The sequence below is a fragment of the Carcharhinus amblyrhynchos genome, chromosome X (assembly GCF_965287045.1).
Source record: "Carcharhinus amblyrhynchos chromosome X, sCarAmb.v2.hapA, whole genome shotgun sequence".
NCBI classification, from domain to species: domain Eukaryota; kingdom Metazoa; phylum Chordata; class Chondrichthyes; order Carcharhiniformes; family Carcharhinidae; genus Carcharhinus; species Carcharhinus amblyrhynchos.
In genome coordinates this window covers 11,586,980-11,602,147 of record NC_137359.1, presented here as the reverse complement: position 1 = coordinate 11,602,147, position 15,168 = coordinate 11,586,980, and the positions used below count along the sequence as shown (strand labels likewise).

Here is a 15,168-nt window from a genome sequence, read left to right as displayed (position 1 = left end):
AGAACAAACTGTACAATTGCCTTCATATTTAGCAAGTTTCTTACTGTCATACAATGCCATGCCAAATGCAATCACAGGGGTCATGCCAACTGAATTACTGATGGGACATTGCCTGCAGACCTGGTTGGATTTAGTTTTTCCGGATTTGGAAGGGAGGGTCTAGACAAGCCTCCCAAAAGCAAAACCATGAATCAAGGAAGATGATCTAGTCCTGGCCAGGAACTTTGCAGCAGAACCTACATGGGTGCCTGGAAAAATTGTGGAAAGGGTTGGACTGATCTCCCTATATTGTCGAAGTACAAAGTCATCGTGAAAAAAACATGCAGATAGAATCACTACACAGTGCAGGAGGCCATGCAGCCCATCGAATCTATACCGATAACAATTCCACCTAGGCCCTATCCTCTATACGGTATAAGTTGGGGTTGATACCGAGGATCAACAGGTACCTCCTGTGGAGCACTCAAGTTCATCAGTTGCTGATACAGGGATCCTCGTGATAAGTATATGGAACCAGGGCACTCGAGTTCACTGAAAATGAGATGACAGCAACTTCTGAAGAGGGTCTCGACCCCGATTGATGAATTTACATTTGCAACAGCTTGCCCAGATGCCTTACTCACTGAAGATCGGAGTACTGAATTGAGACTTTGCTCCAGACAGATTGAATTTGTGTTGAGTTTCTCCTGATGGTTGCCTTCGTCTTGTTGAGTTGTGCTTGCCTACGTTTGATAATGTTCCTTCCATTTTGTTCATAGGTAAACTTCAAAGTTAGGGGGAAGGAGTTTGGTAGTATGACCCCTTTAAGGGGATGATTCCTGAGGGCCATGTGATTGGGCTGGACCCTATGGAAAGCCAGCGCAGAAAGCTGAGTCAATCAGGAACAAGGGCCAGGGAGAAACTCAGTTGGAGCCAGAGAGCAGAGCGTGTAGTCACATCTTTAGTTCTGTCTAACCATTGCTTGTGTGTATTGGTAATAAACCCTTCAGAAGTCACCCTCAAGTTGTTGCATCCCAGAAATAGCTGTTAATCAGGAAATGCACAGAAAGGAGGATATCAGAAAAATTACAATCACCAGGGAAGTCATGCTGAATAAATCGTTGGAACAGTCTGCTGACAAATCCTGGGTCCTCATGGACTTCATTAGGATCTTAAAAGAAGTGGCTAGTGAAATAGTTGATGTATTGGTTTCAATTTTCCAAAATTCCCTAGGTACCATTCGATTGGAAAATAGCGAATATAACTCCTTTATTCAAAAGAGGGAGACAGAAAGCAGGAAGCTACAGGCCAGTTAGCTTAGCATCATAGGGGAAATGTTTGAAGCCATTATTAAAGACATTATTGCACGGCATTTCAATAAATTCAAGGTAATCAGGCAGAGTCATCATGCTTTTGTGAAAGGGAAATCATGTTAATAACCAATTTATTATGTTACCAATTTACTTGTTCTTTGAACAAGTAACGCATGATGTGGATAAAGGGGATCCAATGAATGTACTGTACTTAGATTTCCAGAAAGCATTTGGTAAGGTGCCACATCAAAGGTTACTGCAAAAACTAAAAGCTCATGGTGTGGGGCTAACATATAGGCATGGGAAGATGATACAACTGGAAACAGTAGGCATAAATAGTTAATTTTTCTGGTTGCAATGACTAGCGTGCCACAAGGATCTGTGCTGGGGCCTCAATTTTACAATTTATATACAATAAGTGACTTGGATGAAGGAACTGAAGTTAAGGCAGCGAAATTTGTAGATGACAAGATAGGCAAAGGAAGTTGTGAAGGGGGGTGGGGTGGGGTGGGGGGGGGGGCAACAAAGGGATATAGATAAATTGAGTGATAAAATGGAGCATTATGTGGGAAAAAGTGAAATTGCCCATTCAGCCGCCAAGGCTTAAACTCTGGAATTCCCTCTCAAAACATTGTTTTCCTCTCAGGCACCCCTTTAAACTTACCTCTTTGGTCAATCTTTTGACCACCTGCCCTAATATCACCTGATGTGGCTTGGTGTCAAAGTTTGTCTTTTAGTCCTGCTATGAAGTATCTTTGAGACACTTTGCTTCATTAAAGGCACTATATAACACACGGTCTTGTTGTCATTTGACGTTAAGAAACTAGCTGTTGAGTCGAGCTCTCTCCCATCATTCACTCTTTGGGTCAGCTGGAACAGTGGCACAAAACTCAGCAGCGCATACACATGGGTCAGTCCACCTGAGTGAGCCCATAACTGTCCCATTCCGTTTGTTAATGCTTGGACAGTGGTCCTAGAGAGTGGCACTACTTATTATTTAGAAAATGTTAATCAAGTATTAATGGCTCTGGCAAATCAAGAAATCTAACACCGCAAAGAAAAGTGTGCTTCATATTCAATGTGGTGCTTCTAACTTAAAGCAATTTAATTTATAGAACTTCCAACATAATTGTAGGAATGTCACTCCCCTGATCAGTTCATCCAGTGAGTAGCATGCAACAAGCAGGAAGATTCCAAATTTGATTTCCAGCCAGTGGCAAATTGACTGATCTCAACCATCTTTTAATAGTTTATGAAGTACATGAGAGGAAGATTGTTAGTTTTACAGACTATTACACAAAGGAGATTGGATAGTGCAGTGAATTGGAAGCTTGACTTTCACCACAAGGCTCTCAGAGGAACGAAACTCAGATTGACAGGAGGTATGTTGCCTTCTGGGTTAACAGTCCAAAAGGTGTTTGGCCATTCTCCGCCCAGGTGCCAGAGGCCATTGTCTCCCTAAAAATAAAGGTTTCTAACCTGAAATGTCTACCAGTAAACTTGAGAACAGGTACTGGATATTAATCTACAAAAGCAAAAGACTGCAGATGCTGGAAAACGGGAATAAAAACAGAAAATGCTAGGAACACTCAGGTCAGGCAGCATCCGTGGAGAGAGAAACATAAATATTTCAGGTTGATGAATTTTTGATGAAAGGTCAATCTGAAAAGTTATTTTTTCTCCCTCCATGGACATTACCTGAACTGCTGAGCGTTTTTATCATTTTCTGAATTTTTTTAGTTTAGAATCCTATTTGTTGAAGGTATAGAAATGCCACAATGATGAAAAACACTGGGAAGATCAGCTTAAATAAACTCTAGGTTTTCTATCTTATACAAGGTCTGGAATTTAGATGAAACTGGATATTTTCTTCTGAGGCTTTGTTCACAAAGGACTTGTAAAAATGAGTAAGGGGCTAAAAGGCTATATAATGTCAAGGTGATTAACATTTGTTTTGAATAGGGATATATATGAATTATAGAAGCCTTTAGTTCCTAGTAAAGCTGGAAGCCATGCTGCTTGAGAAATGAGATGAAGGCATTCCCCTCATTACAAAGAACTACAGGAATTCAGGGGTGACATTAGAAGTTAAAGGTTGTACTTAACTAAAGATAGGAAAGAAAGAGACAATCAAGGTTAAAAAAAACTCCCAGTGTTCTTGAATAATATTCCTGGCTATTCAGATATTGAAATAAAATGCAAACTTGAAAATAGGACATTAAAGCTTCAAATACAGAAGTGATCAAGTATTTTGTCAACAGAATAGTCAGCGAATAGCTTGTGTCTCTTTGTCACTGGCCAAGTTGGAAATATCTGCCAGCTGATGAATAAAATGGAAAATTTAAGATGCAAGAATAAAAGGCAGCATACACATGAAATAAGGCTACTCTAACAATCACAAACAGCTCTTTATAAACCCCAGATTCAAATCTGAAAGCAGCAAACTTTCCAAAGCAGAAGCAAATGCAAATGAAAATGAGCCATTTAAAACACTCTGCAGATGGCTTTGGCTATTATATTGATTTTGGTAACTGCAAAGTAAAATTGCTAATAAAAAATTCTCTCAAAAAACTTTTTAGAACTGCCTTCTAGTTTTCGTAGACTGGTTACATTAAAAGTACATTATGAAGGAAAATATACATTTTGTAAGCAATGCAAATGTTGCTCCTGCCAAGTTGTTTGCAATCCTATTGAACATTGGCACATGAACTCCTAGTACCAACGTCTTGCTCTGAAACATCTGAATGTTGATAAACATCCCCATTTAAGTGGTTCAATAAATAACAAAGAAGAAATGCTGGAAAATCTCAGCAGGTCTGGCAGCATCTGTGAGGAAAGAAGAGCTGACATTTTGAGTCCAGATGACCCTTTGTCAAAGCTAAATGTCAATAGCTTGAACATCAACGAATTACACTGCACAGTAGCTGGGCAAAAGTGTTCACTGTGATTGCCCATTGAGTGGGGCCAAAATTTAAGTTGGAGGGATGCTTAGCATAGGCCAGGCACTTACCTACAGAGTGCAACTATTTCACGAACTCTTTAAAGAGCCTACGTACAAAGTTAAACCATGCTGCATTGTGCAATAAGGACACAGCAGGGTTTATTTGCTTTAAATCAAAATGCTAAGTTATGTGAAACACTGCAGCTGCATCAACCACAATATCCCACAAATGATTGTATGTGTACTGTCAAGCCACTTTCTTATTAACCATCCTCACCCTGAACCGTTATCAGTCTTTGCTGTGGTTCGAGTTCCTTCTTAAGACACCGACTTCTAAAAACAATCAAATTGTGGCATAAGAATATCTTACACATTCTACAGTTTACTCCCTCCTACAGTACTGAGTTTATTTGCATGAAGTGTTTCCCTAAGCATCTCCTTAAAAGCTTTAACCGCAAGAAATTTTAAAAGACTTGACCAGCAGGAGCTTAAAAGAAAAAAATACAAATACATTACTGAGGAAATGCAACAAAAGAAGAGTGAGCTATTGTGATGATAGTAATGCAATTGATATGGATACATTGTTTTTGTGTGTTTAAGGGGCATGTTCAAAAATTCAGCTCAGATGCAACTCTGATTAGTGATAGACAGGGTCATGTGATGATGTGGTTGTGGGAAGTCCTGGTTCTGTGACAGAGGGAAAAAGCTTTTACAGAAAGCAGTTTAGTTTGCAGCTGAAGCCTGATTGAAGTTAGACTTGATGTGGGTATGCCGGCGTTGGACTGGTGTAAACACAGTAAAAAGTCTGACAACACCAGGTTTTAGTCCAACCTATTTATTTGATAATATACTCACAAGCTTTCGGGGTTAGTCCCTTCGTCAGGTGAATGGAGAGTTCTGGCCTCAGACAGAGCATATAAAGCACAGACAGTTTAGAGATTACTGATTAGAATGCGAATCCTTACACCTAACCTGCTGTTCAAGACCTGAAGTGGCTGATAATGTGAGTGGAAGGAGCACTGATCACAGTTTAAAGAGATGTGTATTGTCTCCAGACAGTACAGTAAGTGAGGTTTTGCAAACCCAGGCAAGTCACGGGGGTTACAGATAGTGCGACATGAACCCAAGATCCCTGTTGAGACCGTCCTCATGTGTGCGGAACTTGGCTATCAGTCTCTGTTCAGCGACTCTGCGCTGTCGTGTGTCGTGAAGGCCGCCTTGGAGAATGCTTACCCGAAGGTCAGAGGCTGAATGCCCGTGACCACTGAAGTGTTCGCCAACAGGAAGGGAACAGTCTTGCCTGGTGACTGTCGAGCGATGTTCATTCATCCGTTGTCGTAGCGTCTGCATGGTCTCCCCAATGTACCATGCTTCGGGACATCCTTTCTTGCAACGTATCAGGTAGACAATGTTGGCCGAGTTGCAAGAGTATTTACCGTGTACCTGGTGGATGGTGTTCTCACGTGTGATGATGGTATCATCTTTGCAGGCTTCTGGAACTCTCTCTCTCTCGGAAAGCTTCAAGATGGTCTGCACTCATTATAGCAAGTATATTTACAGTTGCTAACATTATTTAAAGTGGCATTTAAGTTTATTGGTTACTTGGAATGGAAATGGTGATAAATTAGAAATTAAAGTTGTTTCCTTTGCATTGTTAAGTATTGCTGAACTGTTAATAGTTCAGTTCCTTCATTTGATAGGATTATATTTAAACAGTTAATAAATTTTGTTTTACTATAACATATCCCTACTTTGTCAGTGGAATCATTCCTGGAAGGAAGGATCCTTTCTTCACATTTATATCAAAATAGAAAGATTGTTGGGTCTAGTCTGGCGCCTTAATGTAATTTGGGATTCGGTCCGGGATCCTGACACTATAAACATAATGCAAGCAGCCACTGTAAAAGTGCATTTGAAATCTGCTAAGAACAGGATCAGGCTTAACTATGATGTCACCACACTTAAATAATCTGCTAAAGCTCCCTGTCCCATCTCACAAGAAGAATAACCACTTGAACATGACACCAGAAGTGTGCCAGGTCTCAAGAATGTACATCAACATGATTCACTGTGTTCAGGAAAGGAAGGATAATCAAAAGTAAAGAACCTTTTATGTCTTAAATTACCACTTTAAAAGTGATTTAACAATTCCAAATTATAAATCATAGATAGAATCACAGAACCCTACAGTGCAGAAAGAGGCCCTTCGGCCCATCGAGTCCACACCGACCACAATCCCACCCTACTCCCATATCCCTCTAACCCACGCATCTCAGGACGTTAGGGGCAATTTTAGCATGGCCAATCAACCCAACCCACACATCTTTGGACTGTGGGAGGAAACCAGAGCACCCGGAGGAAACCCAGACAGACACAAGGAGAACGTGCAAACTCCACACAGATAGAGACCCGAGCCGGGAATCGAACCCAGGTCCCTGGAGCTGTGAAGCAGCAGTGTTAACCACTGTGGTACCGTGCTGCCCGTAATTCATAATTTTAAACCATTAACTCCCATAAACCAGACTAAAGGGATGAGCAGGAGATGCTGACAAAGCATCTTCAGTTAGTAGACAAAACTCAGTTACCAGTGAACAAATTAAAAAATTCTATTACTGATCAGAACATAACCTACAATCTTACAGTCTTAGCCAAAATGAATAGGTCAGAGTCTTTCTGAATTCTCAGCGACTTCTGACAATGTGATCTTTGGAGCTTCTACTGCATGTTGTGAAATTATTACAGTCACAGGAACAGGCCCACCAAGCCTGTGCGAACACATGACACCTTTATAATCTGAAAACCTCTGCACAGTCCATATCTCTCTTTTCCCAGCCTATTCATGTATCTGTCAAGATGCCTCTTAAACATTGCTATTGTATATGCTACCATCTCCTGTTGCAGTGCATTCCAGGCACTTATTACGCTCTGTGTAAAAGAACTTCCCCCTCATATCTCCTTTAAACTTTCTCTCTTTACCTTAAACCTATGTCCCCTAATAATTAATATTTCTACCCTGGGAAAACAACTCCGACTATCCATTCTGTCCATGACTCTCAATTTTGTAAACTTCTATCAGGTCACTCCTCAGCCTCCGATGTTCAAGCGAAAACAAAGTTTCTCCAATCTCTCCTCATAGCTAATACCTTTCAAACTAAGCAATGTTTTGGTAAACCTTTCCTGGACCCTCTCCAAAGCCTCCACATCCTTCTGGTAGTGTGGCGCCCAGAACTGTACCCAGTATTCCAAATGAGGCCTAAAGAAAGTTCTATACAGATACAACATGACTTTTATACTCTATGCTTGGACCAATGAAGGCAAGTATGCCATATGCCTTCTTGACCACCTTATCCACCTGTGTTGCCCAGTTCAAGGAACTGTGAATTGATACACCTCGATCTCTCTATATTAATGCTTCTTCTAAGGGATCTGCACTTTACTGTATAACATAAAACAGACAACAGGAGTCCCAGCACTGATCAGCGTGGAACACCACTGGTCACGGATGTCCAGTCAGGAAAGCATCCTTCCAACCTCTACTGTCTTCTATGGCCAAGCCAGTTCTGTATCCATTTTACTCACTCACTGCGGGTGTGACTTCACATTCTGTATCAGCCTGCCATGAGGGACCTTGTCAAAGACCTTGCTGAACTCTATGTAGACAACATCCACTGCCCCACCCTCAATCATCTATGTCACTTCCTCAAAAAACTCAATCAAGTTTGAGACACGACCAACCCAGCACACAAAGCCATGCTTCCTATTGTTAATAAGTCTATATTTTTCCAAATGAGTAAATCCTGTCCCTAAGAATCTTCTCCAGTAATTTTCCTACCAATAACAGTAGGCTCACCAGCTGTAATTTCCCAGATTATCCCTGTTGCCCTCCTTAAACACTGGCTAATCTCCAGCCTCTGGGACCTCTCCTGTGACTGAAGAGGAGACAACGATTTCATACAAGGCCCCAACAATTTCCTCCCTTGCCTCCCTCCATATTCTGGGATAGATTCCATCAGGTTCTGGGGACTTATCTACCTTGATGCTTTTCAAAACACTACACCATTTCCTTTTTATCAACATGCCCTAGAATATCAACATTACCCCTCTCTAGACTCATCATCCATCATGTTCCTCACCTTTGTGAATATTAATACAAGTATTCATTAAGGACCTTGCCATTTCCTCTGGCTCTACGCATACATTCCCTCCTTTGTCTTTGAGTGGATCTACCCTTTCCACAGCTCCCTCTTGCTCCATATATTACATATTTATGTATATATAAAATGCTTTGGGATTTTCCTTAATTCTGTTTGCCAAGGACATTTCATGGCCCTTTTAGCCCTCTTAACTCCTTGCTTATATTCTTTGAGGGCTGTCTGTCTTCAGTTTCCTAAACCTTATGTATGTCTCCTTTTTCTTTTTGACTAAGCTCAATTCCTCTCGTCATCCAAGGTTCCCAAATCTTGTTATCCTTCAGCAACATTTTACAAACAGTCAGGCGCGTGGTCAGTACATAAATTGCAGAAAGTAGAATGTAGTTTATATAAAAAAAATTCACCCAGTTAAGGTCTTGTTGTCATAACTTCAGTTTTGCAACATTGGCAGGCTATATAGTCTTATTTGGTTTTCCCTCGTTTGGCAATCTTTTTTTACTTGCACAGTATTGTTTCCCTGGGAGATAAACCAGTTTTATGTCTCAAGTTAGCCTTGGGATAAAAATGCTTACCTAATGCAGACAAAAAAAAACAATTTTCTCTATTTGCACTTTGCATTATGACTGGAAACAGTGACATTACCCATTCCACTTGTCTACCATATTGGTTCCAAACAGATTCAAAATAAAAAATTCACTCGGTGTGAATGACATTGAATGGCATCAGATGTGGGTTTAGATTATAACAGTTGTGGAAAAAACGTATAATTAATTCATAAGTTAGGTTTATCAAACCTTGCTCAGTCATAACCAATTTAAAACTGTAATCTATTTTAAACTTTGGAAAGTTATAATTCCATCAACATGGAGAGATCTTATACATTTGTATACTGGGGAGTGATGCCAAATTACAGCCTCCTACATTAGGGTACGGATCAGAAACCCCAAGGTATAATACGAAGTTAGAGTAGACCCCAACTATTTGCTATTTTGGCATTGAGGGGATAAGGTGTTTCACTCCAGGTATGGTTCTATTGACACACGAGACTTTTAACAAAACAAACCTTGTTTGACTATAAAAAATTAATTAATTTAACATTTGAACAATACTTAAACATGGCAAGACACAATGGTCAACTGCTAACCTAGCTCTATTAGTTCCAATTCAAGCAGTATTCCTCTTAGACTCAAAACCCCTCTTCAAAATCAGTTAGCAAACAACACAGGCTTATGTTGTGTACCTGTTAATAGTCCAAGAACTTTTAGAACATTGAGAGAGAGTGCATGAGAGCACGCAATGCTGTTAAATAGCTCCAGTGAGCAACTGCTCAATTTTTAAAAATGAAACGAAAAGTCTTTCCTGCATGCTTAGCTTCTCCCGTTAATCGCACGGCTTTGTCAGTCAACCTAATCAAAACCACACTGAAACCCCAAGGGAAACCAAAGTAAACAAAAATGCATCAACCCTGTTTAAATAAACACACAGCCTCTCATCACAGGCCAACTCTCTCAGCATGCAAATCAATCTAGTGAACCTTCACTAAACCGCCAAGTATATCCTTCCTTCATATGGAGAACTGCACAGTGCTCCAGGTGTTGTTAAACTAAAGCCCCACATAATTGTAGCAAGACCTCCTTATTCTTGCACTCCAATCCTCTTGCAATAAAAGACAAATGCAGTTTGCCTTCCAAATTGCTTATTATACCTCCAGTAAGAATACATTCAACTCTCTGAATATTTAACTTTCACACCTTCTAAAAAAAATGTTCTGCTTTGCGAAAGTACTGTGCCTTGTGTTTCTCTGCAGAATTTTATTGGCATTATTGTCTGCAGCTGGTGCCTTCTAATTGTTACTGAAGCAATATAATGGACATCATGCTAATTTTAATCTGAATTAATGCAGGGTCCTGTGGCTTTTAGTGTTCCTTAGGATTACAGACTGGGGTTTGATTGAGGATGATTGCCAGGTCAGGTGACATCCCTCAGGACAGCTTCTTTTTCCCCCAGAGGCCTCAGAATTGGTTCAACATTCTAAGGACTAATTCACAGAGGTGTTGAATGCTGATAATCCAGTATCATGTGAGCATACTTATTTCTGTGGCAAGTCTGAAGAAAGGTGTCTGTCTGTGAGATGGTATTTAACTTGGAACAGCAGAGGTGCCTAACAATTAGGAGCTATACAGTGTGTCATGTTGAAATTTTGTAATTGATAAAAGTTATACTAATTCTTTTTGTTCTATTTTAACTGTGCTCTTAATAAACTATGCTTGGTAAAAGCTTCCTTGTGGGTCATTTGAAACAACTTCTGCTGACCCATGCCAAAATCAAATGGGCTAACTTCATCGAAAAATTTGAGTTTTCTGGCTTGGGTCTTAACATTTTACTCTTCTTACTATAAAAGTGAATAACTTCACACTTTCCTACAATATACTCCAGCTGAGTCCTTGTTGTACACACACTCATAAGAACATAAGAAATAGGAGCAGGAGTAGGCCATCTAGCCCTTCGAGCCTGCCCCAACATTCAATAAGATCATGGCTGATCTGAAGTGAATCAGTTCCACTTTCCCGCTTTCTCCCCATAACCCTTAATTCCCTTGTCTATCAGAAATCTAAATTAGACTTCTAAATCTAAATAAACACTCAATCTGTCAATATCTCCTTGCAGCCTCTGTGCCCTCCTCATAGTTCACATTCCCTCAAGTTTTTCATCAGCAAACTTCCAGAGAAATTATCTTCGGTCTCTTTGTTGAACTTGTTAGTTAGATTTTAAAGAGCTGAAGCCCAAGCATTGATTCTTTCTGCGCGCCAGATTCTCTCTCTCTCCTCAGTCTACTACTGGTCTGTAACCAATCCTCCATTCATACTAATACATTACCCCCAATTCCATGAACCCTCATCTTACATATTAATCTTTTGTTTGGCACCTCATCAAACACCTTTTGGCAATCCAAACCTTTAAACTGGTTTCTAAATATTTTGCAATCAAAATACGTTTGCAAAGGAAAACTGCTCTGTGTATCTGCTTCAATATGCAGAAGGAAGTTGAGACACACAAGCAAATAAAAGGGGCGGGGAGAATATCAAACAATTAACCAAATATCACAAACGAGTGGTTTACTATTTTGTGCTCGAACCTCTTCAGTTGAATAAATATAATGCATAAATCAAGCCTTCAATATAATGTAATGTAAATGCTGTGTAAAGTGTCACTATCTGGGCAGAGTTGGAGGTGTGAGAGTACCAAACTATCTTTCAGAGAGCTGCTGAGGTTTCTTCAGTTCCTATTTTCATCAAAAAGGCACAAAGCCTTTTTTGCTGAAACTGTCACTTATTCAGAAACATAAGTTCAACACTGGTTTCCACAAAACTATTAAAGAATCCAGACTACAAGAAACTGTCATTGATTATTCTTACATCTGTACTGCTAAAATTATTTATCAAAATAAATGGCACTCAGAGTAATGTAAACTTAGCCTGATCATAATGTTTATTTGAATTGGACAGGCACAAGACTTGCATGTACATTTGCTCTCTCCATTTTCAATGGAAAAATTGTACACGCACAAATCAACAGTTCAAGTTAAACGCCCAAAACTAAAGCAAAATAGTGTGGATGTTGCAAATCTGAAAAGAAAACAGAAAACGCTGGAAATACTCAGCAGGTCTGAAAGCATCTGTTAAGAAAGAGAAACAGAGCTAACGTTTCAGGTCGATGTTCTGAAGGACATAAGAACATAAGAAATAGGAGCAGGAGTAGGCCATCTAGCCCTTCGAGCCTGTCCCGCCATTCAATAAGATCATGGCTGATCTGAAGTGGATCAGTTCCACTTACCCACCTGCTCCCCATAACCCTCAATTCCCTTATCGATCAGAAATTTATCTACCCGTGACTTAAACATATTCAACAAGCTAGCCTCTACCACTTCAATGGGCAGAGAATTCCAGAGATTCACTACCCTCAGAGAAGAAGTTCCTCCTCAACTCTGTTCTAAACTGCATCTCTCCCCCCCCACCACCATTTCGAGGCTGTGCCCTCTAGTTCTGGTTTCCTTTCTAAGTGGAAAGAATCTCTCTACCTCTACCCTACCTAGCCCCTTCATTATCTTATATGTCTCTAATAAGATCACCCCTCAGCCTTCTAAACTCATAATAAGAACATAATAAGAAATAGGAGCAGGAGTAGGCCATCTAGCCCTTCGAGCCTGCCCCGCCATTCAATAAGATCATGGCTGATCTGTCGTGGCTCAGTTCCACATTCCCGCCCTCTCCCCATAACCCTTAATCCCCTCTCTTATCAAAAACCCATCAACCCACGTCTTAAAAATATTCAGCGAGGCAGCCTCCACCACTTCAACGGGCAGAGAATTCCAGAGATTCACCACCCTTTGAGTGAAGAAGTTCCTCCTCAACTCCGTTCTAAACCACCCCCCCTTTATCTTGAGGCTGTGCCCCCTAGTCCTACTGTCCTTTCTGAGCGGGAAGAGTCTCTCCACCTCTATCCTATCCATCCCATTCATCATCTTATACGTCTCAATGAGATCTCCCCTCATTCTTCTAAACTCTAACGAGTACAAGCCTAGTTTATTCAGCCTCTCCTCATAGCTCAACCCCCTCAACTCCGGCATCAGCCTAGTAAACCTCCTCTGCACTCCCTCCAAGGCCAAAATATCCTTGCGTAAGCTCCAACGAGTACAGGGCCAATCTACTCAATCTCTCCTCATAAGCTAACCCCCTCATCTCCGGTATCAACCTGGTGAACCTTCTCTGTACTCCCTCCAAGGCCAAAATATCCTTTCGCAAATAAGGAGACCAAAATTGCACACAGTACTCCAGTTGCAGCCTCACCAGTGCCCTGCACAGTTGCAGCAAGACCTCCCTGCTTTTATATTCTATCCCCCTCGCGATAAAGACCAACATTCCATTCGCCTTCTTGATCACCTGCTGCACCTGCAAACTGAGTTTTTGCAATTCGTGCACAAGGACCCCCAGGTCCCTCTGCACAGTAGCATGCTGCAACTTTTCACCATTTAAATAATATTCCATTTTACTATTATTTCTTCCAAAGTGGATAACCTCACATTTGCCAAATGTTATTCTCCATCTGCCAGGTCCTCACCCACTCACTCAGTCTATCCAAATCTCTCTGCATACTTTCCGCATCCTCCACGCAATTCGCTTTTCCACTCATCTTTGTGTCATCAGCAAACTTTGTTACCCTACATTCAGCCCCCTCCTCCAGATCGTCTATGTATATGGTAAACAGTTGAGGCCCCAGCACCGATCCCTGTGGCACGCCACTAGTCACCAACTGCCAACCAGAAAAACACCCATTTATTCCAACTCTCTGCTTCCTGTTAGATAGCCAATCCTCAATCCACGCTAACACTTTACCCCCAACCCGGTGTACCCTAACCTTCTGCAGCAACCTTTTGTGAGGCACCTTATCGACCACCTTCTGGAAAGGACCATTGACCTGAAACGTTAACAGTTTCTCTCTTCACTCATGCTGCCAGGCCTCAAGTACTTCCAACATTTTCTGTTTTTAGTTTCAAGTTAAATGCCTAAATCAGTCTCCTTCTCCCAATATATTCCAAATTCTCACAAAGCAGTTCCCTCACAACAATCATGCATCATGATGAATTACACAACTATGGACGGAATTATAACATCTTACAAACTCAGTTGGGTTGCAGAAAGACTCTACTATATCAAGTCATTGCATCCCTTTATTAAATTATTGGTTGACCAAAAAAGTAATGAAGGGAAAAATGCAGTCAAATAACACTTGAAAAACTGCCTACTTCTTTAACATTTGCACAAGCATCGTACATTCAATCCCAAGTACTTCATTGGCTGTGAAGCACTTTAGGATGTTCTGGATAAGGAGGGGACTTTCCAGCTCGAAGTGAAAGATGTTATACTCTGCTTAATTCAAAGAATTTTTATCTCATCAGGGAGGTGTTTAACGAAAATAAAAACATGGGCTTTCTATTCTTCTGCACATCTACGGTTTATTATTTACCTCTTCCCACACTGCTAATTCAACATTCAAAATCATGGCAAGCATCAAAGCTAAAAACACTTTTACCTAACTTATTTTTAAATACATGTACATGTTTGCAACCTGACTGATTTTATCTTGTGAATTGTTAGACAGCATGGCTGCATTAGGTAAAGTCAGACTTTGAAAAAAGGGGGGTGGTGGGGGTTTTCTCTCTAGGCTTCTGTTTCAACAGAAAATGTGGCACCTGCTCTCTTGGCAAGAATGAAAATACCACAATGATCTCTATTTGAGAACAGCAAAACATAACCAACGAGCACAAATCATTTCAGTTAGTGCCCAAGGGCAAATTTACATCACGGAATCTTATATAAAGATTCCAACTGGAAAGCATTCTCTTGCTTAAAAAAATGCTTGCATCCAATAACTAAACTCAATGACTGCATTTTGGAAGAAAAGCTACTTGGCCATCAAATTGTTCTTTCAACAGACCATATATTAATTTGAATTCTTATCAAGTTTACTTCACTTCAGTAATCCCTGGGTAAACGGGAAACCACAGGTAAGTGTTTCCAAGATAAGACAACTTTCTCCTGGATTGTCAATGGTAATCTTGCAACACTCGAGGATATCAAACTGACATTACAATCTCCACCACTCAATCCTAGCCAGTTGCAATCCATGAGGATATTGTCATGATGCACACAGCACAAGAACTGATTTGCTCCAGCCAGTCATTGCCCTGCTCTATAACAAAAATCCAGATATCTGTTATTAACCA

At 40.6% G+C, this 15,168-nt stretch overlaps 1 protein-coding gene across 2 annotated transcripts in view; it reads right to left on the bottom strand.

Moving 5' to 3' along the window:
- The window catches only part of ikzf4 (IKAROS family zinc finger 4), a 209,904-nt gene that overhangs the window by 21,371 nt on the left and 173,365 nt on the right, over positions 1-15,168 (bottom strand). The gene's annotated exons all lie outside the window — the stretch shown is intronic.